The sequence below is a fragment of the Ptychodera flava genome, unplaced genomic scaffold, assembly GCF_041260155.1.
Source record: "Ptychodera flava strain L36383 unplaced genomic scaffold, AS_Pfla_20210202 Scaffold_29__1_contigs__length_4469600_pilon, whole genome shotgun sequence".
Lineage (NCBI taxonomy): Eukaryota > Metazoa > Hemichordata > Enteropneusta > Ptychoderidae > Ptychodera > Ptychodera flava.
This window is the reverse complement of record NW_027248351.1, coordinates 2,369,694-2,397,533: the sequence shown is the minus strand read 5'-3', so window position 1 is coordinate 2,397,533 and position 27,840 is coordinate 2,369,694. Positions and strand designations below refer to the sequence as shown.

At 38.1% G+C, this 27,840-nt stretch overlaps 2 long non-coding RNA genes across 2 annotated transcripts; both read left to right on the top strand.

Annotated features, from left to right (window-relative positions):
• The first annotated feature begins 240 nt into the window (after positions 1–240).
• LOC139127208 (uncharacterized) lies at positions 241–26,512 on the top strand. The gene is made up of 3 exons (XR_011550957.1): positions 241–642; positions 24,557–24,633; positions 26,250–26,512. It is a non-coding gene; the product is annotated as an uncharacterized lncRNA (long non-coding RNA).
• On the top strand, positions 2,295–12,026 carry LOC139127209 (uncharacterized). The gene is made up of 2 exons (XR_011550958.1): positions 2,295–2,380; positions 11,249–12,026. It is a non-coding gene; the product is annotated as an uncharacterized lncRNA (long non-coding RNA).
• Positions 26,513–27,840: the final 1,328 nt, after the last annotated feature.

Below are 27,840 nucleotides of genomic sequence, written 5' to 3'. Positions count from 1 at the left end.
TCCTTCAAAAACTACCGCAAAAATACAGAGTTGAAAGAAAAGTCACATTCCAAAGTGGCCTTACATTTCTTATATAGTATTTTGTTACATGTTTTGTAAGTGGGTAATTCCAACACTCAGCTAGCTGCCACATTTAATGGGCCTCTGGAGAACTCTGATTATAAAATACAATTTTATACTCTTTTAATGGGGTCCAGTAGCTGTAAGTTTGATGAAATTTTAAAAATTGCAGTCTGTGCTATTTTAAAGGGGAAGTTTACCAAGGCTGATTTTTACATGTGTGCTAGCTTCTGGGTTGCTATAATATGGGAAAGCCATTTTCGCCATTTATAACTCCCATGATTTTTTACAAAAACGGGTAAAATTAGTCACAGAAGTTGCAGTTTAGGGCTTCATCAATTTGATTTATTTTGAATCATGGGGAAAAGTGCCAAGGTTGTAGAAGTGGTGATCAAGACTCACAGTCATTAGCTTTCATTTTGAACTCACTGCGGTGTGTATGTGATTTGTTCTTTTAAAGCGATAGGAGTTGGGTGAAGATGTTGTCATGGATACCTGTCCTAGGACACTACCATGGATCCCAGTCCTGAGGTCGCTGTCATGAATTTCTGTCCCAAGGATGTTGATCATAAAAGTGATATTGTAAGTTCTGAATAATTTTCCTAATGCAGTATAAATATATGCCAGATAGACTCAGATAGTATCATGCATCTAGAAGTCATGTTATCATGGTACAAATACTTCGCAACAGTATGTGTGTACAAATAGGAATAAATATGACCATTTTATGCATTTGTTGTTGTTACTTCCTTGTTTTGTCGTAGTTGAGCAAAGGCACTTCTGCAGTTGTGGACTCAAATAACCAATGGCTCATTTGCATATCAACCAATCCGACCACTTCAAAAAAAGATAAACAAGATGTTATCAACATCAAACACTCACATGATGAACTACATGTATACTGTACATAAATTTCATTCCAAAGTATCACTTTGTTTGCTTTTCAATCTTTTAGGCCAAAAACTGAGTTGGTTTCTCATCATCGAACTTATTAATATAGACCAACTGCATCAACCTCCCTCCTAAAATATCAGGGGCTGTGCCATATTCATGTAGCTAAAACTATCAATTGTCAAGAAAATTGCAAACATGATAGCCTGTGCATGTTTTGTAAATAAACTTTTTCCTGGTGCCTTGGGATTCATCAACTGTCTCAGAATGCTGCACATGCTCTTGTTCTTGCATCTTGCAAATTTCTTGGGGGCATGGTGCTCACAGAACATGAAATTGATGGACTGGAAGATCAGGCTTCATTACAGTCTAGAGTGTTTTAACTGAAGGAAATTTGGCATTGTAAATAGATCACGTCTCCCATACAAAGTCATTTGAAAATATGAGAATGAAAGTTACCTTGTTTTTAAAAGCTTCTCATTTTTAGCCTTCTTTCTCCACTATCATGATTTGGGAATATTCTCCTTGTTAATTGTTTTTTAGTCCTCACGGACACGGTCCGGGGGGACTTATAGGTTTGGTCATGTCCGTGCGTGTGTGCGTGCGTGCGTGCGCGCGTGCGTGTGTGCGTTCGTGCATCCGTCCGTCCGTCCATTCACGCAGATATCTCAGAGATGCCTTGAGTGATTTCATTCAAACTTGGTACAAGGATTACTCCTTATGTCATACATATGCACGTCGATTTGTTTTGTGATACAATCCAATATGGCCGTGTGGCGGCCATTTTGTTTCCTGTATTTGATGTACAAAGCCAATACTCAGACAGTTTTTGGCCAATTTCTTGCAAACATGGCACAAGAACAACACACTGTAATTTTAATTTGGATATAACATTATTTTGCAATATGATCTTATATGGCTGCAAGACAGCCATGTATGGTGCTAATGGTATTAATGGTGTTTTAATTAATAAAAATGAGCTGAAATTCGACAGATCTTGTACTTTTATCGGGCAAAATGTGGTAAGTGCATAATCTTTTGCTTGTTGTTTTTGTTGTATTGAATAAAATTGACCGCAAGTGAGCTCTTGAAGTTTCCAGCGACATTACCCCGAATCCGAATCTGAAATTTGCTTAACGGTACTTTCTTCATGGCAGTTCAAACTGTTAAAAACATTAGACACAGTTGTGTGAAATGTTCCTTTTTCTCGTGTCTATGATTTTACTCTTTCAATAAAAATGAACTGCACAGATGTCAGCTGCCTTTTATGCCGAGAAATTTCTCTTAATGCAACGATGAAATTTGCTGAATCTTAGTACGAATGTGAATCCGTTTTTAATATGGCCGTTTCGTTATGAGCGTGGAGATATTCATGCACGGAGCCGTCAATTTGTCTACGATTTTTGCCGCGATTCGCTATCAACACCAGGTACGTATAGTTACGGATCATTCATTAATGTGTGTACGGTAGATGTGTTATGGAGAATTTGATTATTGCAATAAACGAAGGCGTTATCTGAAAGTGACAAAGCACGATGTGGCACGTACGATGCGATGTGTTGCTACGCCATTTGTGTAATGTGCATTGTGCATGTGTATTGTAATGTACAAGTTGTCGGTGTCGGCTAGAGTACCGTGTCTGATTTTGAATAATTTTGGCAAAGCATTTTAGCGGTATTGTTAAGTCTATGATGTCCACGATATGAACATTTGCAGTATTTTTGCAATCGCCGAACTTTGGAAGCAACGCGCTACGTTTTCTCAAACTTAACACGATGTGCGCGGCCGTGGATCTCAAAATGGCGATACACCCCCCAGCCCAAAACTCGGCCGGTACCAATTCTCGCCCAGCGCGAGAAAAAACGTTACGAAGTCTCCGTCATTATAATTCTACGTCAGTTCCGCATTGCTATGGGTTCTGGTATAATCAGCAATCTTACCGCCAAATTTGACGATCCTGGAGCGAAGCAGCCTGCCGCGATCCGCAACAAACGAGAAGGTGCGTATATCGATTCTCATTTCCACTGTGCTTCTTACAGTAGCTAGGATTTTGGCACCATTTTCTGACTTTGTCTCGCGAAGTCAAGACGACTTTTTAACTGCCTAAATACTCATAAATGTTCTTTGGTAATCTGTCGATGCGGCAATTAGTGTCATTTGTGGCTGATTGACATTTTCGCGCCTCTTAGCAAGGATCTTAAGAAATGGTAATTGCCCAAAAATCGGCCGCTGTTTTGTGCGCTTGGAGTCACCCACTCTTGCAGTCATTCTGTTAAATTGTTGTCTGCAGCAGTAGTAGTAGTAGTAATAATAGTAGTAGTTGAAGTAATAATAATAATAATAATAATAATTGTAACGATAACGACAACAATAACATTATTATTATTATTATTATTATTATTATTGTTATTATTATTGGTGTGACATAATTATAATTAGTAGTTTTATGTTCCTTTTCTTTGTTGTTGTTTGGTAACATCTTTACAATTTTTTGCTGATGGCTATCCTTCATGTTTGAGACAGGACTATTATTCTAAAATAGCATGTTTTGATGAAATTCATTGCTGTGGCATGATTGGGGAGGATATAGGAAGATGTCAAATCCAATTCCTATTAATCCTAACAATATTATACAGAACATTCTTAAGCAGTAAAGGGAAAAATATTTTCATGTTTTTTTTTACTACAGAAAATAAATTTAAAATGGAAAAAAAAAAGCACTTGAAGGTGCTGTCAATGACATCATTGTAAACAAACTGTCTTGGCGAAAAGCTGCAGCCAAATGGAATGTGAAGAAGTCAACTCTCGGTGATAGGATAACAGGCCGAATTGCAATGGGTCGAAGAAGTGGACCACCCCCAATATTAACAACAATGGAGGAAGATATGATTGCTGACTGGCTCATTGGAATGGCTGAGAGGGGGTTTGGTGTCACAAAAAGTCAACTTCTTAACACAGTAAAGAAAATACTTGATAAAGATGGAAGAGTAACACCTCTCAAACAAAGAGATCCACCAAATTTACCTGGGAACAAGTGGTATCGGTGTTTCCTCAAGCGAAACCCTAAAGTAAAGATGGTTAGCACACGCAAACTTGATCTGAAGAGGGCAAAGGTTAGCAAAGTTGAAGTTGATAAGTGGTTTGAAAATTTCGAAGTATTCCTATCAGATCATCACTCCTTGATAAGCCAACTAGCATCTGGAATTGTGACGAGAGTGGATTTTCCATGCAAGTTAAAACAGGCAAAGTACTGGGCCCATCCAAAAAAACAGTGGCAGTTCCACAGTTGACAGCTAATAGCAAATCTCAGCTAACAGTACTAGCCTGTATAAATGCTGCTGGTGGTGCCATCCCCCCATATGTTTTGTTTCCACTGAAAACAGCACCCCGTTCATGGAATCCATTGGCTGGCTGTGTACCTGGGTCAAGCTGTTACTTCACTGAAACTGGATGGATGGAATCTGCTGCATTCTACTCATGGCTTGGAAACCATTTCATTCCTAACATTCCTCCAACAAGACCTGTGGTCCTGCTCTATGACAGTCATGAGTCACACCTTGACCTTGAGACTTTTAAGCTGGCGGAAGAAAACCAAGTCCTACTTTACCGTTTGTTGCCAAACGCATCCCATTTCCTACAGCCATGTGACGTATCCTTGTTTTCGCCACTGAAAAGTGCGTGGAGCAGAGCTGTCAGGGAATACATGAATGAGCATCCTGGTGAAGAAGTGAATAAGCAGACCTTCTCAAGGGTGTTCTGTGTTGCCTGGCAACGAAGTGTCACAATAAAGAACATAACTGATGGCTTTACCCGATCAGGAATCTATCCAGTGGATAGAAGCAAAATAAATGACAAGTTGTTGCTGCCATCATCAGTCTTCACAGAAAATGCAGTAGAAGAGGCAAATATGGAGTCCACTGCGACTGACAAAAACTCTAACAGCATGCTATCCATGTTGAAAGAGGTGTTGACAACACCTGAGAAGGAGAAGTACAAGCAAAGGATGGCTGAAGGATATGACTTGGAAGGGAGTCCATCTTATCGGTTGTGGAAAAGGCTACACTTAACTGAAAGCACAAGCCAGCCAGTCATCATTCCTAACACACAACTTACCCCTAGTTCACTATGTGCCACACAAGCCTGTACTCCACCTACAATGTATGCCTGCCAAGCTGCCAATCCTTCACCAGTACAACTTGCCACTACAACTACCACACCCACTTACCAAGCCACCAGTCCATCACCAGTACAGCTTGCTACTACTAGTACTACAACTATCACACCTACTTACCAAGCCACCAGTCCATCGCCAGTACAGCTTGCTACTACTAGTACTACAACTACCACACCTACTTACCAAGCCACCAGTCCATCGCCAGTACAGCTTGCTACTACTAGTACTACAACTATCACACCTACTTACCAAGCCACCAGTCCATCGCCAGTACAGCTGCTACTACTAGTACTACAACTACCACACCTACTTACCAAGCCACCAGTCCATCGCCAGTACAGCTTGCTACTACTAGTACTACAACTATTACACCTACTTACCAACCACCAGTCCATCGCCAGTACAGCTTGCTACTACTAGTACTACAACTATTACACCCACTTACCAAGCCACCAGTCCATCGCCAGTACAGCTTGCTACTACTAGTACTACAACTACCACACCCACTTACCAAGCCACCAGTCCATCGCCAGTACAGCTTGCTACTACTAGTACTACAACTACCACACCCACTTACCAAGCCACCTCCATCGCCAGTACAGCTTGCTACTACTAGTACTACAACTACCACACCCACTTACCAAGCCACCAGTCCATCGCCAGTACAGCTTGCTACTACTAGTACTACAACTACCACACCTACTTACCAAGCCACTAGTTCATCGCCAGTACAAGTCACCCCTGGCAGTACATCCATACCCACCTACCAAACTCTCACTACCAACCCCATCTTCCTGTTGCTGCCAGAGGAATTCTTCACTACCCCAACATTGGCAAGAAGAAAAAAAGGAATCAAGTCCGGAGGCAAACATTGAGGTTACCCAATTTCTTGAACGGCCCTGAAGCCATAAAGCTTATACAAGAGGAACATTTGCGCCAGTTATTTGAAGATAAAGAAAAGCAAGTAAAAATGCAGGAAAAAGAAGACAAAAAGAAACAGAGGGAAGACCTTGTTGCTCAAAGAAAACATGAAAGAGAAGAGAAGAAAAAAGAAAGAGAAAGGAAAAGATGGAAGACCTTGAAGCTAACAGGAAAAGAAGACAGTCACGGGAAAGTGCCAAAAAAAGACAACGCCGTGTCTTCAGTGATGAAGTGGATGATCTTTGCAAAATTTGTTTGATTGCCTATAGCGATGATGAACGTGAACATGCAACATGGGTTCAGTGTGAAAAACAAGCAGGTGGCTGTGATAGCTGGATGCATGTGTCATGCATTCCCCTTAGTTATGACACCAGTGCCATTGGCAAGTCAAATACCCCCTTTGTTTGTCACGAGTGTGATCAAAACAGCAATGAATTGTAATCAAAACAGCTAGAAAGTGAAATCAGTGTCGGTTGGATTCCAGCTAATTAATCATTAATGTTTTTTTTACATGCCAGGTTTCAAATATGCCGCAGATCAAAATCCTCAACGCTGTCATAAAAGGGTAAGAATTAGCAGTGTCACCCTTTGATTGCCAGTCTTTTTGTCACCATTATAAAATATAGCCCAATCGTTTCTTTTGAAATATTTGCAAAAAATTTTGATAATAAAGTGTAGTCAAGGGAATGTCATGCCCATTTGTTCCAAAATTCTTTTTAAAAATTACAGGAAAGTTCAAAGAAATTAGTACAATGTTGATTTAAATTTTGCTGGAAAAATTTACAGTACTCAAAGGGTTGCAAGGTCCATTAACTATAACTTTGGGCTTCAAATTCTCTCCAAATAGTTTGATTTGTGAAAGTAATGAGACAACACTCTGACAAAACATTTACAATGCAGTATAATAAGGAAAGTGTAGTGTCAGATCGCATCAGTCAAATGAAATGAGTGCTAATGAATGCAATGTCAAACCAAATTCATTGATGAATCACAGCCACACTTAAATTAAGTTTGAAACCTCCCAATTTAATGTGTGTTGTTGATCTGGAATGATTAATGTTGTAGTGTAAATGTCATAGATACATTTTATTTTGTCAAGGTACCACTATTATCAGGTTAGGGCACCTGATGGGTTGCCACTTATGGTGAAAAAAGAATATGGCAACAAACGTGACAAATATGCCCTAATGGTGCGGTTACCTGAACTGAAAGATATCCAGCCTGAGCTACACAATGTTGTCACTGATGAAAAGAGACACCTCAGACTTCACCAAGTGGCTGGAGTGCCAATGGGACACGTCCATTTATTATGAGTGAAGGCCTGTACCGGTGCATTCATGAACTTGGAGCTGACATTAAATGGTAACTTACAATGAGTCATCTGACTACAATCATAAAATAAATTTTTGAGGGGTTATTTTGTATGAAAGTGTAATACCATTAAATTTCTAATTCCATATAAAAATGCAATCAGCAACAATATTCAATATTCAATTATTGTTTCTGTACATTTACTTCATGTGTGAGCTTCAGTTCAAGTCAAAAAGATACTTGATAACTTTAACTTTGGTTCACATCACTTTAGAGTGCCACAGCAGAGTTAGTTTATAAATCTTTTAAGAAATTGAATCTCTGTGATTTTTACTTTCCATTTTTTTTTACTATTTTTCTCCCTTGTATTTGGAGATGTTATATGATACTGTGCATGAATGCAAACACATTTATGTGTCACATTGACTGCTGTTTTATTTTTAGTTTTGTAACTGGAGATCCTAGGCAGAGTTTCCCTCCATGGCCTCTTGTTGATGAAAAGGGTGGTGGAGCTGTATTGCCAGCTGAGTACACAGTTTCTATCTCAGAGGAGAAGTACACTGCTGCAAAGGAGTTTGTCACATCTTCTATAGAGAAAATGGAAGAGAAATCTGTCCTGAACATTGTGTTATTACAGTAGCAAATACATGACATTTGTTTGCATGAAGATTTTTATTGTATGCATGCTTATTAGTTAGTGAAGATAATTTTTAAAACCCCAGAAATTGTTTCTTTTGATGACCAATATCAAATTCTATGTAATTTTTATTTGAATAACAGCTATCTTCATGTTTCACTATGTAAACAATGATGAAATACACAGTATTGGATCAATCAAAACCGCCCTTTTGTTTGCAACAAAATTGAAGTCCAGACTTTAAACTTATTTTCTGACATTTTGCTTATTTACTCGTAAAAAAGGCTGTGTTTACCTTTTCACCATGTTATTGAAGGAAAACAAAGCATGTTAGGTGCACACAAGAAATTTCTTGAAAATTAATAGGCCAAAAGTTACAGTTGCTGGTTGCTTTGAAATATATGTAGACAAAAGACATTTTATTGATTCACACACAAAATTATTCCAAGACAACTAGTCTGATGATTGATTTTTTTTAAAGTTTCAAACACAGTTTGCATTTACCTTCATTCTCAGGTTGTCTTTGAACTGTTCCCTCCACACTCCCATTTACATTTTCAAAATTCAGATTCTACAGTACACTTGAAATGTATAATTATCTGTTATACGACTCTAAAACAGTGCAACAACAATTTAGTGTATCAAACTACTGATATTATACCAGAATCCATCATCCCATTGTTTGTTTAAACCTGTTGTACTAGTACTTTTCTCTACACAAATGCAACTCAGGAATATTCGATTGTGCCATGCTTTTTATGACAAACAAGAACAGAAAATTTATTTAGTTTTCAAACATATATATTATTAAAATTATGTGCCTTTTTAAATAAATATATATATACATATATATATATTCCATTTTTTTTCCATTTTCATTGACTCATTTGTAACTTAAAGGCCTACGTTGGCAACCAAGATTTAATTATTACAGGGTTTTAATTATTGGTGCTAAGTCTTAAGTGTGTAATATTGGGCCACTGATAAAAAGTACATTTTTTTCACCGTCCATGCAATGTTTTTCAGTCTCAGTTTTGTTGTTTACAAATAAAGTATTGTTGAATAATGAGATACTGTGATTTAATGTGAGTGGGTGCTGGTGTGTATGTACATGTTACAATTAGTTTGACCTGTGGTAATAATATCACAAACTTGGTTTTGGTGCATATGAAAATTTCTCAAATATTTTACCATAACATTTTGCTAAAATTGCTATCAAATTAATGCTTGATTATTTTCACCATTAAAATATGAATTTTATTGTTAAGGGAAATCAAGTCATTTATTCAGACACTGTAGCTTTTTTTTACTCCAGCGTCAAAAAATGTTTGCTTTTGTGTGATATCAGTCATATCCATATTTACGCATATTATTACAAATTTGATTCAAAATTTAGGAAATTATTCATATCAACTGAACTAGGATGAGTGATTTTAAGTGTTTGGGTACTTTAAGAATGTTTCTGCGTGTCCCATTGCCCTTTGTTTACGCTGACAACGATCAGATATTAACGTCTGGACGCTGGAGATCCAGAGTCAACAGTGCACTGCAGTGAGGGCCCGGTTGAGAACAGTTCTCCGTGAAAACTGAATTTTTTTACGGGAATTTCGGTGGTATACAATGTTTTTATGATCAGTTCAGTTCTAAAACATGTTTGTGGCTAATGGTTTTTAAAAGAATGTGTGAAATTTATGTATGTTTGGCAACGGTCAGGCCACAAACGCCAGGTCAAAAGTGTGGTTGAAAATAGGGCGTGATGGACGACTACTGGAACAGCTGCAGTGTTCCTTTTTGTTGTTGCTGCCCTTTAACCTTTGCTCGTGTGACCTTTTTGTGTGATTGTTCGTGAAGTCAGACCTATTGCCTACAGTCAAAACAAGGAAGTCTGGCAAATCCCGTTAGCGCAGAGTGTGAGTAGCGATTTTCATTAAAGCGGCCGAGTTTTGGGCTAGGGAGTGTACATGTGATGTGGTACTAATTTTCGGCCGCTCCATTTCCGGCCCCGAGTCGTTTCGGGACCGCAAGCCAAACCGTTTCGGCATCCTTGTTTCGATTTTTTTCCAGCAAATGCTGTGTATACATGTAGTGTAAACGTAAAACATGTAGAACTTGTTTCAAAAACTGCTGTCTAAATATAGGTTAGGGTTTTCAGTGACGTCACTGACAGGACAGAGTGGGAAATCACTACCGTGTCTTACATTCCCCTCGATAAAAAAAAAATACGCAAACATGAAACACCGAATTAATTTCCATAGATGTTGAGTAGTAAATCTCATAAAATGTAGAAAAAAACTATTATGACATTTTCCGTCATTACGGAGTTATGGCACCTTAAACTTGAAACTCCGGCAGTTGCGGTGTCTTGAGTGCCGATAGCATCTGTATAAGTCAAAAGGTCCTGTAGGCTGTACGGGCCCGGGCCCACGTTTTCCGAACGGCATTTTTATGATGGTTCTGTTTTAAAATCGCCAGATACTTGGTATATGAAGATTTCATTGATGACAAAATTCCGTACTTTATCGAAAAAATATTCAATTTCCAAGATCAATATACGGGGGAAAATATGAATTAGGGCAGCCCAGCATCCGATGTTGTGCATCTCATGTTGTGTGCATGTTCCCGGCTATGGCCTCGCTCCACCCTGGGACACATTGCTAAGTATGTGTGCTTAGTGTGCCGAATCTTAATCTACCTCCAATTTTGTCGACAAAATGTGTTGAAATACAGTTAGTGATATACTTGTATTTTGAAGTTTGCTAGCACTTGGAAGTTCTTAAGATCACATAGAAGTTCGTATACAGAAAATTGAAGTCCACTTGATGCTGCATTAATGACCTCTAAGGGCATTTTCTGATTGTATTATAGTACGGAAAAACGAGTCTTTTCTCGCATATATTAATTATTCTTAATAAATAATTTGATTTATGAAAATGAATTGTTTAAAGATCACTTCGAAGAAAGAAGTTGTGTGTGCCAATAATTTGTATTTTTATTGTAACATTTGGTAACATGAGTTTAATCCGATGGTGTCTCTGATACTTCAAAGCATCTCTGAGACAGATGAGAAGTTTTGTAATTTGCAATTTACTTAAAGTGTTAACAACATAAACAATGATCATTTACAAATCAGAGTTGTTAATGAAGTATATCAAGTATTCTAATTTTCGTGAATTATGTGTGACAAGCCATGTGTTAAATATTACACCAGTGATAATGTTCATGTCTGAAATAATCCCTTTTCATTTCTTTTTCAGATACGAAAGAAGAAGTTTGTTAGTGCCTTGGTCACTAACGGTACTCGTGCGGAGTACTCCCAATTTGGGAATTGAGCAGAGGTTGGAACGCATAACCATCCTAGCTGCTGGCCTGAATATAGGCCACTATAGAATCAAAATACGGAATACTTACAGGAATATCAAATACGGAAGCAAATACTAGAAGCACAAATACGATACCATATACAGAACTTGAACATACCTCAAATATACTCGTGCGGAGTACTCCCAATCGAAGTGTGTGTTTGGGAATTTTGCAGAGGTTGGAACGCATAACCATCCTAGCTGCTAGCCTGAACATAGGCCATTATAGAACCAAAATACAGAATACTTACAGGAATATTCAATACAGAAGCTAATACTAGAATCACAAAGACAATACCTATAAACAGAACTTAAACATAACTGATATACTGTAATTGAACAGCATACTAATCAGTGGACTTCTACAATAGCAAACCATTGGTAGCAGAATATTGCCCCTTGAAGTTACAAGAAATTGTACCAATTGGACACAAAAACTACTGGCTTACAAACAATTTACTTTCCAAAGTATATTTAAAAGATACTTTGCTAAACAAACCTTTTCTGATTTTGTAGATTCATAACCTTCTACACAGTTTATCACTTCCTATTCTAACCACCACAAATACTCAAACATTTTTTTGTGTGATACTTTCAGCACCAAACTTCAAAGGGATATCTCGTTTTGTGATTCCAATAAACCAAGGATTATGGACATCTCTCTGCAACAGTACCGACTTGCAATAGGTGGTTTCCATTGTGTACACTTCAAACAGGAATTTAAAATGGCCAGGTTCATGTACTTTTCTCTGAGCTGGATCATTCAAATTTATTTATGTAACCATTATATGAAGCAGCTTCTGATGTTAGGTGGTGATATTGAAACAAATCCAGGTCCTGTCTTTCCAACCACAGTACTTTCATATCCTACCAAGAGAGTAATTACAGGTAATTTACATCAAGGTTCCTTTAAATATTTATTAAGTGCAACTGGCACCAGCACATGCATGACTAACAGTCTGGTAGCATTGGCTTACTCTCAGATTCTTGGAATGCCAGACTGGAACAGTGCAGTTATTGATTCAATCCTTGATATGGGCAAAGCATTGTATGATAAAGTATACCCAAATAGACACAGTAAAGATTTATGTCCGTATTTACAGGTAACAGATTTGAATGTTAACTTCAGACTTAAATGTCAGTATTTTACTTGTAATCCATGCTTCTCCCTGTTTGGATACCTTGATGATACTGTCAGCCCTGATAACATTGTGCACAAATTAGACCATGCACTCCAGACAGCCTTTGAAATTTCTCCACAAGCAATTCTGATTATTGAGGAATATGGGATGGCATTATTTAAAATGAACGGTCAATTCCATGTGTTTGATTCTCACAGTAGAAATGATGAGGGCTACGCACATTCTGATGGCCGTGCAGTTTTAGTCACTGTTGATTCCATTGCTGACCTTTGTAAACATCTACGACATTTAGTTTGTACATTGACAGAAAAGCCCCTTAAAACTGTACAATTTGAAATCACACCAGTTTTACTCTACTTACAAAACACATGTTACAATTTCTATGACTTGTCTGATGAATGTACATGTAGTATTAACACTGCGGCGACTGCTTCCTTTCTACTAAGGTTTGCACGACCTCGCTCAGCCGTCGGATCGCGCGAACATCTGGTTTTTATCAATAACCAGACGATCTGTTCTCTCGAGAACGATGCATGAAATATCGGGCAAAGTGAGAAAATACCTCAATGTGTAGCAACCTGGGGTGTTCGTTATTTAAATATCAAAGAAAAAATGCGTTTCATGAATTTATTATCTGAATGGAATCATGAATACATATGAAAAATGAAGTGCGAGTGAATGTTATTTGTCATCGGCGGTGTTTACTGTTTCTCTGCCTGGGAAAGTTGCGTCCGTTCGTGTGACCTCAAAGTGTTTATACTGTACGCAAACAGAAATTTTAGATGGCACATCTGTTACCGCTGACGTCAAACATTGGTTCGTAAAGCTCTTTTCATTCTCTCGCTTGTATATTACAGGCGGTGAGAAACCACGATGCAACAAGAAATAGAGCGTAGACAGGAATACTACGAAACGAGTATTGCCGGCGGTACCGTGAACAGACCATACACAGACCTACGAACTGGTAATTTCGATCTTTTACCGGAGTTCATTGGTCCAGAGCCGGGGCTTATCAACCCGCTGCCAGACGATGCTTCAGAAGTCGAATGGTTTTTGCAAATATTCGACGAGGATCTGATAAGATTCATTACCCGATGCACTAATCGTTACGCTAGACAGAGGAGAAGGGCAAATGCCAGGGAACGGCAAAGATCGGCCTGGACACCGACGACAGTTGTCGAAATGAGAGCACTCATTGGAGTGATGGTGCTGTTCGGAATTTGCTGGCAGCCTGAAATCCAGCTGTATTGCTTCGGTCATAATTTCGTCAAGAGAACTTTTTCCCGTGATCGCTTCAAGCTACTGATGCGATATTTATACTACAGCACACAGCCCCTACTGTGCTCGTAACACAGCCATGAATACAGCCCAAAAAATAAGTGAGAAACGGGATAGGATGTTGAAAGTGCGAAATGTCATTGATCGAGTGAATGCAAACAGCCAAATGCACCGGAGCCCGATGTGCGAACTGGCAATCGACAAAGGAGTCATCCCCTACCGGGGCAGCACAAAGAATGTTCTCTACAATCCAGCAAAACCGCACAAATATGGAATGAGAGTTTACACTTTCATTGAGTCCGCCACGGTTACGTTTTCAACGACGAAGTCCATCAACCTGTCGCTGATAACTGTCATCACCCGCTTGATCCCGATGCTGCAGATGACCCCCGAGTTTTCAGGGGAAATAGACCTGGGAAAGTTGCTTCCCGGCTGATTCGACCTTACTATGAGTTAGGACATCATGTCATTATGGACTCATATTACACTTCTGCCCCGTTGTTTGACCATCTCTACGTGCATAATATTGCTGCCACGGGAACCTGCAGAATGTACACCTTAGCTTACCCGATGAAGTAAAGAATGCCAAAAAACTATGATCCACAAGTCGTACCGCCTGATGCTGACGACGAAGAGCGATGGCCACGTGGTAGTTTCTCGGTATTTCAAGACGGCGCAATGACAGTATGTGCCTGGAAAGACACAAAAATGGTGAAATTTATGAGCACGGCAGTCCTTGCACGGAGACCGAATCGAGCGCTAGTGAGGCGCCGATTTAAAGATAACGAATTGAAGTACTATGCCCGAACGTTGCTGTAATGTACAATCAGTACTTCAGAGGTGTTGACTTGACTGATCAACAGCTTGCTTACTACACGTCAGGTCTATCATCGCCACGGTTTCACAGAGTTGTGTTTTACCACGAGCTGAACAAGGCACTCGTGAACGCTTTCCACAACATGGCATCACTTCATGGATACGGTCAATGTGGATCGAGATACAGACGTCAGCTCATGTTTCGCGCCCAAGTGGCAAAACAGCTGATCGGTAATTTCTCATCACGGCAACGTCCCCCAAGAGCAACTAGTCTGACGGCACCACGTCTCATTCCTACCAATGTGGAAAGAGTTGGTCATCGAATGGGTCGCAATCTGGACGGAAGACGTAGTTGCGTGATGTGTCGACGTGCAGGACGGATAGTAGGCCATGGAACTCGTCCTAATCGTGTTCATGAGACAATCAACTGTTGCCTCACTTGCCAGTTACCACTGTGTCACCCACGGTACAGACAAGCGTGCTGGCGAGAGCACAATGTGTGAATGCCATTTGCAGAGGACCGCAGAACTTGACTATGCACGGACTGAACATTTGTCGGTATTACAACCCTTTATTACACAGTTGACATGGAAATAAAAAAAAAACATTCACTCGCAAACTATCGGTGAGTACGATGTACTTTTGTGTGTGGTTGTGTGAAGTGAATGATTGAGTCTAACACGTTTGCGTTTGGGGTAAAGATCGAGTTACAACGATGATTGCATCGGACGATCGCAAGACAAGGTCTCAGCCAGAGCAGTTCCTGTTTTGGCAGAGAGTGAGTCGGTGTGCGATGAAAAATGCATCTGAGAAGCTAACAGTCGATTTCCCCGGTCTGTAATCTCTCAAATGCGTAATAAAAATATTTTTATTATGCAAATAGTATTCGACATTTACATACGGCTCCCTAGGCTGTACGAACCTCGAATACATCAACACAGTAAAGATCACATGTCAGCTCAGGTAGTTAAGACCATAACTGCTCAAACTTACAGCTGCCGACCGACAAACATGGAAACATGAGATCGGCCTTGTGGGAACCCGTCGCCTCAGTGTTAATACTTCAGCATCCAAATCTCATATCAACTCAGATGATTTGAAAAGCAACAAGCGTAAGAGTGCTCTAGAAGAGAGAGAACCTACAAAATTCATAAAAACCTGTCAACCTTCAACCCCAAAAGTAAAAACTGATACACGGATCACTACCTCAGTAACTGATGATGACAATTGCTATATCACTTCTGAAACTGTAACATCAAAATACACATACAACCCAACTGATTTCACATGGCAAACTGCAAAAGCAGCATTATTTCACATCACTCCACCCAAGTATACTGTTCACTTTCAAGGCCAAGGTTTTCCACTGGGAGTTCCATTGACAAAAGATCTGATTGGTGATGGTAATTGCTTTTTCAGAGCTATCTCATATTTAGTTGCTGGAAATGAAAAATATCATGGTCTGATAAGATTAAAGATAGTTGAACATTTGAAAGGGAATAAATTCAAATTTGAAAAGATACTGCGAACTCAAGGGCAAAGTATTGAACAATATTTGCTACAAAGTGAGATTACCAAGCTTGGCAAATATGCTAGTGAACTAGAAATTGTTGCCACATCCCACTTTCTAAACACAAACATTTACACATACATGATTGACAAACGCTGGCTGAAGTATTCTGTCCAAATGGTTGACCCTCATATTGGTGTTGAGAAATAATCAATCTATTTGCAACACTGTAATGCCAATCATTACCAAGTTGTCACACAGATCAGAGGTGATAAATCAAACCCCCTTCGAAACTACTTTACATCACAAAAAGTGCTGCAAGATCAACATATGCTAAGTCAAAAGACAACATCTACCCAAAGACAACTATCGAAAAGGGAAAAGCAGCAGTTGAGAAAAGAGAATGCAAGGACAAGGATGAGTGTCATCAGACAAAGTAGATCAGAATTAGACAGAGAGAACACCAAAGAACAGGATAGAATCAGAAAGTTAAAGGACAGAAAATTCAAAAACGAAGGGAGTAAAGAAAGCAACTGGACAGACTTAGAAAGTATAAAGAGCGAAGAAACAAAACAGAACTTGCCAAAGAGACAGATAAACAACAAAACAAAGTTAGAATGAGGACTGAAAGAGTTAATAGATCAGAACTTGACAAGGAGAAAGATAAACAAAAACAAAGTTAGAATGAGGAGTGTAAGAATTAATAGAACAGAACTTGCAAAGGACATTGATAAACAACAAAACAAAGTTAGAAAGAGGACTGAAAGAATTGATAGAACAGAACTAACCAAGGAGAAAGATAAGCAACAAAACAAAGTTAGAATGAGGACTGAAAGAATTAATAGAACAGAACTTGCCAAGGAGACAGAAAAACAACAAAACAAAGTTAGATCTAGAATGAGGAGTGCAAAATTAATAGAAAAGAACTCGCCAAGGAGATTGATAAACAACAAAACAAAGTTAGAATGAGGACTGAAAGAATTGATAGAACAGAACTTGCAAGGAGATTGATAAACAACAAAACAAAGTTAGAATAAGGACTGAAAAAATTAAAAGAACAGAACTTGCCAAGGACATTGATAAACAACAAAACAAACTTAGAATGAGGAGTGCAAGAATTAATAGAACAGAACTTGCCAAGGAGAAAGATAATCAGAAAAACAAAGTTAGAATGAGGACTGAAAGAATTAATAGAACAGAACTGGCCAAGGAGAAAGATAATCAGAAAAACAAAGTTAGAATGAGGAGTGCAAGAATTAATAGAACAGAACTTTCCAAGAAGAAAGATAAGCAAAACAAAATTAGAATGACAACTGAGAGAAGCAAAAGAACAGAAAACCAAAAGTATTTTGAACAGGAATGTGACAAGGCGAGAAAGAAACTAAGGAGATTTATGTGTAATAATGAACGACAGAAATCATTACTTGACTTTCAATCCAATGCATCAACTTGTCATCCAGCATTTGAAATTATTTTAGATGAGATTTTTCCAAGCTATAAGATCAGGCCCAACATACTCATGCAATTGTTGCAATAGGTTCATGTATAAGTCTGCAGTAATTTGTTATAAGGCAGAGAATTATTCACAAACAGATATAGATTTACTACGTCAATGTGTACAAGACCATACATCAGAAGGCAGTCTGTGGCTTTGTAAAACATGCCATCGGTCTCTACAATCAAATCGTATGCCTGCACAGGCTGTTGCAAACAACCTTGAAGTTGAGCCAATACCGAAACAGTTATCATCTCTTTGTCAGTTAGAGAGCCAGTTGATAACCAGAATTATACCATTCATGAAAATTGTTGCTTTGCCAAGCGGTGGTCAACATGGTCTCCGTGGTCAAGTTGTACTTGTACCATCTAACATACAGAAAACTGCTACCACTTTGCCAAGACAGACATCAGAGTCCCAAATAGTAGCTTTAAGCTTAAAACGACGGTTATCTGATAAATATTCCGTGAAAAAACAATATATACGTCCCCACAATGTTAATGAAGCTTTAGAATACTTGAAAAAGAATAATCCATTCTATAAAAATGTGACTACAAACAGTCAATGGACTGATAACAGTCAATTGGAAAATCCAGAATTGTGGAAAGCAACCACTGAAGCTGATTTGACAAGTATGACATGTAAGCCAAATAACACTAATGATAAAATAAAAGCAAATGCAAGAAGTATAAATATTCAACCAAAGCAGTTATCAAAACCACAAGGCCATGATGCTGATATTATAGTAGATTCAGAAGAGGAAGTTGATGATGATAATCCTGATCATGTGAAAATGGAACTTAGTTTAAAGAAAACTATTAATTCATCAACATGCCTTTACCCAAAGGAGGGTCCAAATGTCAAAACAAATCAAATATTACACCTTGCACCAGGGGAAGGACAAAGACCAACACATGTCTTTTATGAAAAAAACTGGGAAGCAATGACATTTCCAACACTGTTTCCGTCAGGAACTGACACATTCACTGAAGAAAGACAAGTACACTGACAGTTAAAAAATACATCAATGCAAGGTTACTTTCAAGTGACACACGATTTGCAGAAAGTACCAATATACTTTCAGTGTTTTCACTGGGCAGAAACAGTTGATGTAAAGAACAGCATCACTATGCAACTCAAGAAGACAAGAATGGGGGATTTAAATGTTGCAAAGTTGAAGAATCCTAACAATGTTAGATTAGTGTTGAAAAATGATGAATTATTTGCATCATTTAAAAACTCCGTGGCACACCCCAATATCGGAAAGAGATGCAACAAGACATGATTGCAAAGATAAGACAGTTTGGACCATACACATTTTTCTTGTCTGGCAGTGCTGCTGACTTCCATTGGCCTGAATTGGTACAAGTAATTGCAACATAGTATGGTGAACACTTTACATTAGAGGAGATAGAGCAAATGACCTGGCAGACAAAATGCAATTGGATAGCCAGAAATCCTGTAACAGCTAGACACATTGATTATATATTTGGAAAGGTATGGAGAAACATTATTTTAAGTGGTATACATCCCATTGGCCAAATTCTTAATTATGATATCAGAAAAGAAATGCAAAGTAGAGGCACTGAACATTTCCATGCTGCTGTTCATGTCCTAAATGCACCAATCCTGGATAAAAATACTGATAAAGATGTCATATCATTTATAGACAAATATATCTCATGTGCTATTCCTGACAAAGACTCTGATCCAGCACTTCATGACCTAGTCATATCACGTCAAACACACCATCATACAAGAACTTGTAAAAAGAGAAAAGGCTTAGAATGTAGATTCCACTTTAAAAAACCACCATCACCAGAAACTCTTATTGCTAGAAAAGACACATCAAAGGAAGCAATTTCAGAAGCTAAAAAGGTTATGACTAAGGTCATGAAAACTTTAGAAAAAAGTCAACCAGAGATTACTTTGAGTGAGTTGCTCACAGAGGCAAATGTTTCTGAAACAGACTATCATTCAGCATTGACTTTGTCACTAAAACGCACATCAGTCGTTTTGAAACGAAAGCCATCAGAGACCAGTATCAATCCATACAATCCGTACATTCTCAAGGCTCTACGAGCCAACATGGATATACAGTATATAACTGATGTTTGGGCCTGCATTGCATACATTACTTCATACATGTGTAAACCAGAAAGGGAAATGTCAGAGCTTATGAGAAATGCAGTCAAGGACGCAAACACTACAACAGACAAACTGAAATGTATTGGTAATACTTTTTTACGGTGTCGAGAAGTGTCACAACATGAAGCAATAGCAAGGTTGGTAGGTTTACCACTGAGACAGACGAACACAACAGTTCAATATGTACCAACAGGATATGAAGCAGAAAGAACAAGAATGTTAAAGAGTGTGTCAGAACTTGATGAAATGGATGATGATAATGAAAGTGTCTATGTACCAAGCATTCTAGATAAATACGCAGCCAGGCCATACCAGTTGGATAATCTGTCTCTGGCTGAGTTTACATCAATGTACAGTACTTCATATGGACAAATGTCTGACTTTGATGATTCTGTAGATAACACTTTTGACCACCAAGATGATGGACAAAATGCACAGAACACAAAGCCTAAATCAAGTACAAAGTTGAAACTCCTACAAGGGCTAGGATGGATATATAAACGACAAAAGGAAATTGTAATTCGTTACTATTATGTCTCAAAGCAGAAGATTCAGAAAATATTACCATAGATTACTTATCTTGTATCTTCCTTGGCGAGAGGAATCACAACTTAAACTTAACAAGAGCTATGAAGCAAAGTTTGTACAAGTACATGACGCTATCCAGGATACAATAAAGAAATTCGAACCATGTAATGATGAGGTTCAAGATGCATATGAAAATGCACCAGATCCTGATGACATTGATGAAGAACTATGGGATTCAGTAGCACCACCAGAGGCTGAACAATGTAGAGACAGACAGATATCTGAAGATGCACAGTATGACTTACTAGACCCATCAAACCTAGATGAAGACCAAGTTTCTGTTGACCCAATAAATGTTCCCACGTCAATGAATTCTAAACGTTCACTGACATTACAGGCAAAGATACTAGCTGAAGTGAAATATTACAAGATAGTGCAAAGTCTAAATGATCAACAGAGAAGGATACATGATTTCATCTTTTCATGCACTTCATATCAAGTATCCTAGGCAATTCACAGCCTGATCCCGTTTATGTCTTCCTTACTGGTGGTGCAGGAGTAGGTTAAAGCCATGCAGTTCATGCCATTTTCCAAAGTGCTATTCGCCAGCTACGTCGTGAAGGTGAAAGTCCAGACACACCTACTATAATATTGACAGCATCTACAGGTAAAGCAGCAGTGAACATTGGTGGAACAACTCTGCATAGTGCATTTCATATCCCTGAAAAAACATGGCGAATCAAGTGATTATCATAAACCAGCTGCCCAAATTTTGAACTCATTAAGAGCCAAATATGTAGCATTGAAGATAATAATAATCGATGAAATATCAATGGTTGGTGCCCAAACATTATCAACACTTAATTTGATATTACAAGACATTTTTGAAAACAACAGTCCATTTGGTGGTGTTTCTATACTGGCTGTTGGTGACTTATTACAGTTAAACCCAGTTGGTGATAGGCCAGTATTTCAGATATCAAACAAAAAGGATCTCAGCATTTTGGCAGGATCGCTATGGCAGAGACTCTTCAAAGTACATGAATTACATGAAATTGTGAGACAACAAAGTGATCCAGAATTTGCAAATATGCTATCCAGACTACGATTAGGTCAACACACTAAAACTGATATTGAGCAATTAAAAAGTCTTCAAACTAACTCCCATCTCCCAGCAAACTGTGTTTCTTTATTTTTAACAAATAGAGAAGTAGAGGATTATAATGAACAACAACTGAAAAGTCTTTGTTTAACAGTGCTGACAATTCCAGCAGAAGACACCACAAAGGACTTGCATACATCAAGAGCGAAGGTCATTGTCACTTCTAAAAGTCTACATGAGACAGTTGGTCTACGAGATGAAGTAAAAATTGCTGTAGGTGCCAGATATATGCATACAAAATACACAGACCTGTCCGAAGGCCTTGTCAATGGAGCCACTGGTGAAATTACTCATATAGAAATTGACCAACGTAATCCAATGAAAGGAATAATCTATGTGAAATTTGACTCAAATGCCACAGGCAAAGAAGCTAAAAAAACAAAGCAAATACCCTGACTCTGTACCTATCACTGCTGTGACTGACACATTTTCATACTCGGAGAAAGCTCATTCAGTCAACGTTGAACTAACTCAATATCCAGGGACACTTGCATGGGGAATGACTGTACATAAAGCTCAAGGAAGTACATATGAATACATGATTGGCAATATGAATTCCACATGTTCCCCCAAACCAGGGCAAATGTATACAATGTTCAGTCGTGTTAAATCAAGATCAGGGTTACAACTGATAGGATTTGATGAAACCAAGATCAAAGTAAACAAGTCTGCTTTGTCAGAGATGGAAAGATTACAGCAGACCATGCAACTGAAGTATAAATGGCCAATTGAGACAGAATTTCCAAATCACCACTACCTAGCTATTGGCCTTATAAACATTAGATCCTTGAAATCCCATCATTTAGACTTGAAAACACATCCATTCACCCAACATCTAGACATAATTTGTCTCACTGAAACACACGTAACAGATCCTCGTCATTACGGACTTCCCAAAATGACAGTCTTTTCAGTCCCATCACAGCATGGTTGTGCAATCTACAGTGCCAAACCAGTGAAACAAACCTTCACATTTGCTGGTCTTATTGAAACTGTTGCTATTATAACAGATAAAACATTGATTGTTTGTCTTTACATTCCACCAAACAGACCATGGATGGTAGTAAAGGAAAACCTTGTACAGTTACTCAATGAATGTACAACCATTATGAAACACAACAACTGTGACACAATTATTATTACTGGCGACTTTAACATTGACCTGAATAACCCCAATGAAAAATTGACAGAGCTCATACATGAAAACAATTTACATCAGCTCATTACAGAATCTACACACAACCTAGCAGGCATTCTAGACCTTGTCATTACAAATCATAATAATACAAGACACTTTTCATACCCTGTCTACTTTACAGATCATCACTTTGTCATTACATATTTACACAACTGATTATGGTGCTGCTTTACAGATTGAAAATATCAAATCAAAACATTTATAAAAGAAATATAGACAAGGCAGGCCACAGTATTGGTTGACCAATATCACTTCACATACCGTACATGTATCACTGCTGTTTCCACATTCAATAACCAAGTAGGGACTATGTCATTGACAATGACTTTTCTATGGTAAAGTTAGATGTCTAGAGATGAAAATTAATGGGGTGGCAGGATGAAAAGGTAAAACATTTTCACTAACAGACAAGTATACACATAACTCAAATTTCGCCAATCAAAACAATCCATTCAAGAAATTTGCATACTGACGTTTTAAAATTTAATCCTGGCTTTAAACCCTTCAAAACTGACATAAACTTGCGTACAGAACATTACAAATGCACACAAATTTACCTCCAACTGGTTTGGCTCTATTACTTGAACATCTGACCACTCAGTTAAAACACCTTCCAGGGGCAATTCAACATTAATATACAGAACACCAACACATGATCTCTTAAAACCAGTATAACACCAGTGCTCTCGGACTGATTCCAATAATGGACCCGGAAAATGGGGTCCTCCAGTTGTTGGGAAAAAGCGGTCTCCCAATAACAGCTGGCAGGATTCAGTCTTTGAACTGCCAGCATGAAGATCAGGCAGCCAACTTGATGACCATCCATGGAAACCAATATTTTCTCCCTTCTGACTACACATCATCCCCTGATATTGAATGGACATCAAGTTCAATGGTAAGTCTAATGTCATGTCCATAGACTTGCACTACTGTCTAGATCTACAGTCTGTAACAGGGTACATATTGTGATTTACTCAGCAATGTTAATGTTGCATCGGTCTACCCGTAGTCCAACTTTTATGACATTTTGACCATGCCTTGCACCGCACCCCTTCAGATATAGGTCCAATTACACAACACGCTATTGTGCTGAAACTGGCAAAGAAACAACATCCAGACAAACACATTACAGTTTGGAAAATGGTTCTACTCCGGAATAAAAAGGATGCAATGCGTTCTACAGACTCAGTACGCCCAAATAATCACGTGATACCGGTACAAACAAACCCACATGTGTACCAACATGTATGGAAACACACGTACGTCTATGCGCGTTTGTGCACATGGCTTTATACCGTGGTCGATTCGAATTCGGGGTTTGGCCTATTGTCTGGAACACTTGTTCAATTCAACAGTTGAACCATGATTTACTGTTCTACAAACTCATTCTTCAACATAAAGCCCCATCTGTATTGCAGAATTTTTAATCATATATAGACCCATTTTTTGAACATGACTCTATCCTCTCTGAGGACTGGTCATCAAAGTTCCCATGAATAAGTGGGGACTGTGTCGTCAACGATGACTTGTTTTACATAAAAGGTAGTAAAACTTGTGAAGCAAAACATGTCCCATACATTGCATTTTAACATAGACTTGAAGATTTGAAGGTCCCTGAAGACAGAGATACTGTACACATGATTTTTAGACTAAAGCTGTTACAACATATAAAGCCAAGTGGTTGAAAATACATATAGTTTTGGCTCAATACTGCTTTTTACTGACTGTGCAGGTGGGAAAGTGATACTGTCTGGCAGGTGTTCCCAAATCATGATTTATTAGCGCTCATAAGTTATCTCTTCTTCTGCAATGTCAAATACAGACATTCTGCATTTCTAAGATGAATATTCAGTTACATGACTGCAGCTAAAAATATTTAGTTTTGCTAAATAATTTATACATGATGTATGCTTTTTTTTTGCTTAGCTTCAAGGGAAAAGATGCAAAGGAAAAGAAAGCACCATGTTCTTCTGAAAATGAGAAAGAGAAGCCATATAAAACTGGTCAGTGAATTGTTAATGATATACTGACGCCTTGCCAGTGTACTGAGTGGTTGTAAGGACAACACAGTACATGTACATGTGCTTGCCTGTTAAGTTGTGAGTTACCTGAAATTAAATAATTTCCTTTAATTCTTAAGGGGAAATTATTTTAGTAACTTGCAGTCATTAGGGCCTACAGCCAGTAAGTATGTTTCTAGAAATAGACCTCATTTATGCACACTAGAGGGATGAATTATCATTGATGGGTTTCTTTGTTCCTCTCACTCATGGCAGCTTGGATGTGGCACTGACGTGAAGTAATGATGATATTAAACTGTGGAATTTTATTCTCCTTCCCAAGTTTTCTGCAGTAATACCTCTTCTTGACCTGTTTCCTGTCCCTTCTTCCCTTTTATGTGAGGTATAAACTGCTTTTGCGAAAAGATCTCCACCATCTCTGAGTCTGATCCTGTCACATCCGGTTCCATTAGATATGTGTATAAATAGGTTGCATATATTCATATCATCAAAACCAGATTCTGTGGTATCCAGGGAAATTCAGTGAAACCTTTTTTATATTGACAATTTTTCAAAACAAACTATACAATCTGAGTTGACTGCAACCTATCTATTCAGAACAACTGTCAGACACTCTGTTTGTTCCCTCAGAACAGTAGCTGTAAGTTTTGATGATTTTGTTATTAATTTTGTTCTCAATTGTACCAACTGCACTGTCTTTTTCTATTGAGAAAAGCATGTTGCATGTCCAGTGTTTAACTTGTGAAGACAGCATATATCATATATGAAATTGTGATTGTTAGCAAATTAAGTTTAGTCCACACCAAAATTTACAGTGCACTTTGACTAGGTGAAAACTTGACATTTCAAGGGAGAAGAAAAGATAGTTTAGTTGGTACAAAAACAAAATATTTTTTTAAATCAGAAAAGTAACAGGTGTACTGTCCCTTTAATTAAACTTAAATTAAGACTGTCTAATGATGTGTGTTTTTGTGATGTCTATGCAAATGTGTAGTTTATGTATTACAGCTAATCAAACCAGTCTCAAAGTGGCCTTTTAGTTAGGATGTAGTGGATGCTAAATGTAGCTTTTATCTATACTGTATTGCATTATTCAAGTTAAATTCCATAGAAACTATGTCAGTTAAGCAAGTGATTTCCCTCCATTCAACCCCCTGCTTCAAAATCTGAGACAGTACCACACTCAGTGACTGCTTCGCTTTAACAAGGTATATCTGTGTGATTGTTTGCTTTGAATGGGATCTTTAAAATCGGTTCCTTGGAAGACATACATGTATGCCATGGATATTACTTTTTGGGAGGGCTTTGGAAGGAATTATCATGGGGTGAATATTAGACAATGTGAGGGGCTATACTCAAGTGTACTCATTGAACAACACTAATTTTGATGCCTGGCAGTATCTTGACTCCATATAATCCTCTTTCTAACAGGCTCCATAGACAAACCATAGAAATAAATACCACTTGGGAGAAAGAGGATTAAACAAACTGACATCCTGCATGAGCATGAAAAGAGTTTCAAACAATGATCAAAGTTCAGTGTCCTCATGTCTCTAATTTTTAAATTGTTCAATTTCTCATTTCTTACCTTTCCATAGGAAGGAAGCATGCTACATTCATGGATGAAAAGTACCACTGACTGAGGCTGAGGAAGAAGCCATTGACAGGCACTTTTTGTCACAGTAACAAAGTCTGAAGCTGAAAAATACCTAGTGCAGGGAAAAGTTTTGTACAACAGGGACTGGAAATAACTGAAATGGCATGTTAAAAGCTGAGCCATAGCATTAGGAAAGCAAACATTTACAGGAGACTACAGTTTCACTATCACTATAGACTACTCCTTGGCAATGCAAATGCAGGATCATATTAATTATCACACTAGTATGATAAGTCCAACCCCCATGTGGATTGGATCTTCATATAAATGATATATACATGTACAAAGGAGTAAAATTGATAGGATGATGTAATTCTGACAAACTTAAATAGCTTTTTAATCCCTAGACACAAGGACAATGTATGGGAGCATACATATATGCAATATGTTACTTTCTTTCTGATATTATCAAAATTTGCCAGCCATTATTATTTTCATGTCTGGAGCTATTACCTGGGCATGTGTGAACTGAGGAAAGTGCACCATGACAATGTCATGTCAATGTGATGGCCTGCTATCTGTTTAATTTTTTATCATGCAAAGGGCAATACAGAAAAACAGCAATACTTTGTTGGTGATTTTGAGTCTTTTCACTGAATTGCAAGCAGAAACACTGTGAATTTCAAATAAGATTTCATTCAAACATATTTCTTTTTATCACATGCAAGAGATCTCTATATATTTCAATTAAAGCACCTTTTTACCAATTTGAACTGTATCATCTTTCGTGAGTTCTTTTTCAGGGGGTGTCAAGTTACATGTACATAATGTTAGTTGCATTATGGGTGAACAAGTTCAACATCACCTTAGAGTTTGATGATGTTGAGTAATGTGACTTTGATGGAAAAATGCCTTTACAGATATTTTCTTTGCATGTGTGTTTCATCTTTCATGTAGTGAGAATCAGTGCTTTACAATATCTTCCTTTCACACTAATTTTGCTCCTAAAGCACAACACTTCTTACAGACTGCTTCATAAGTGAGATTTTAGCCTGCTGTCAATGACACAGAGCTTTATTCAGATAAGTGGATTGTCCTCAGTCCTCCATCCTCTGTGTTCCATCAACATTCATCTTCTTTTCAGGAACTGCTAGTTCAGTTGCAGGTTCTTAGGGATAACTGAAGTTCAAATTTTGCATATTTGTATTTTCCAGCAATTTTGTTGTTTTTTTGTCAAAAAATCTTCGACTCTGAAATTGTTTGTCCTATTGGTCTGAAATTTGGTATGTGGTTTGCTAGAGGTACATAACCAGAGTTTGTTCGAACAATTGCGGACTTTTTAAGTCCGGGACAACCATTTTTGGTCAAAAAATCTCTAAAAAGAGTTTGTTGCACAAGTTTGAAATTTGATGTGCAGGTTGCTAGGGGTGACATGTCAGGTTTGTCAAATTGCAGTGATTTTGCATATTTGTATTTTGGGTCAGTTTTTCCTGTTTGTGGTCAAAAAATCTTCGCAAAGAGATTTTTTGAGTGACAAAATATTAGAAACCTGTTTCAAGCCAAATGATATTCGAGAGTATGCAGCTCCAAGA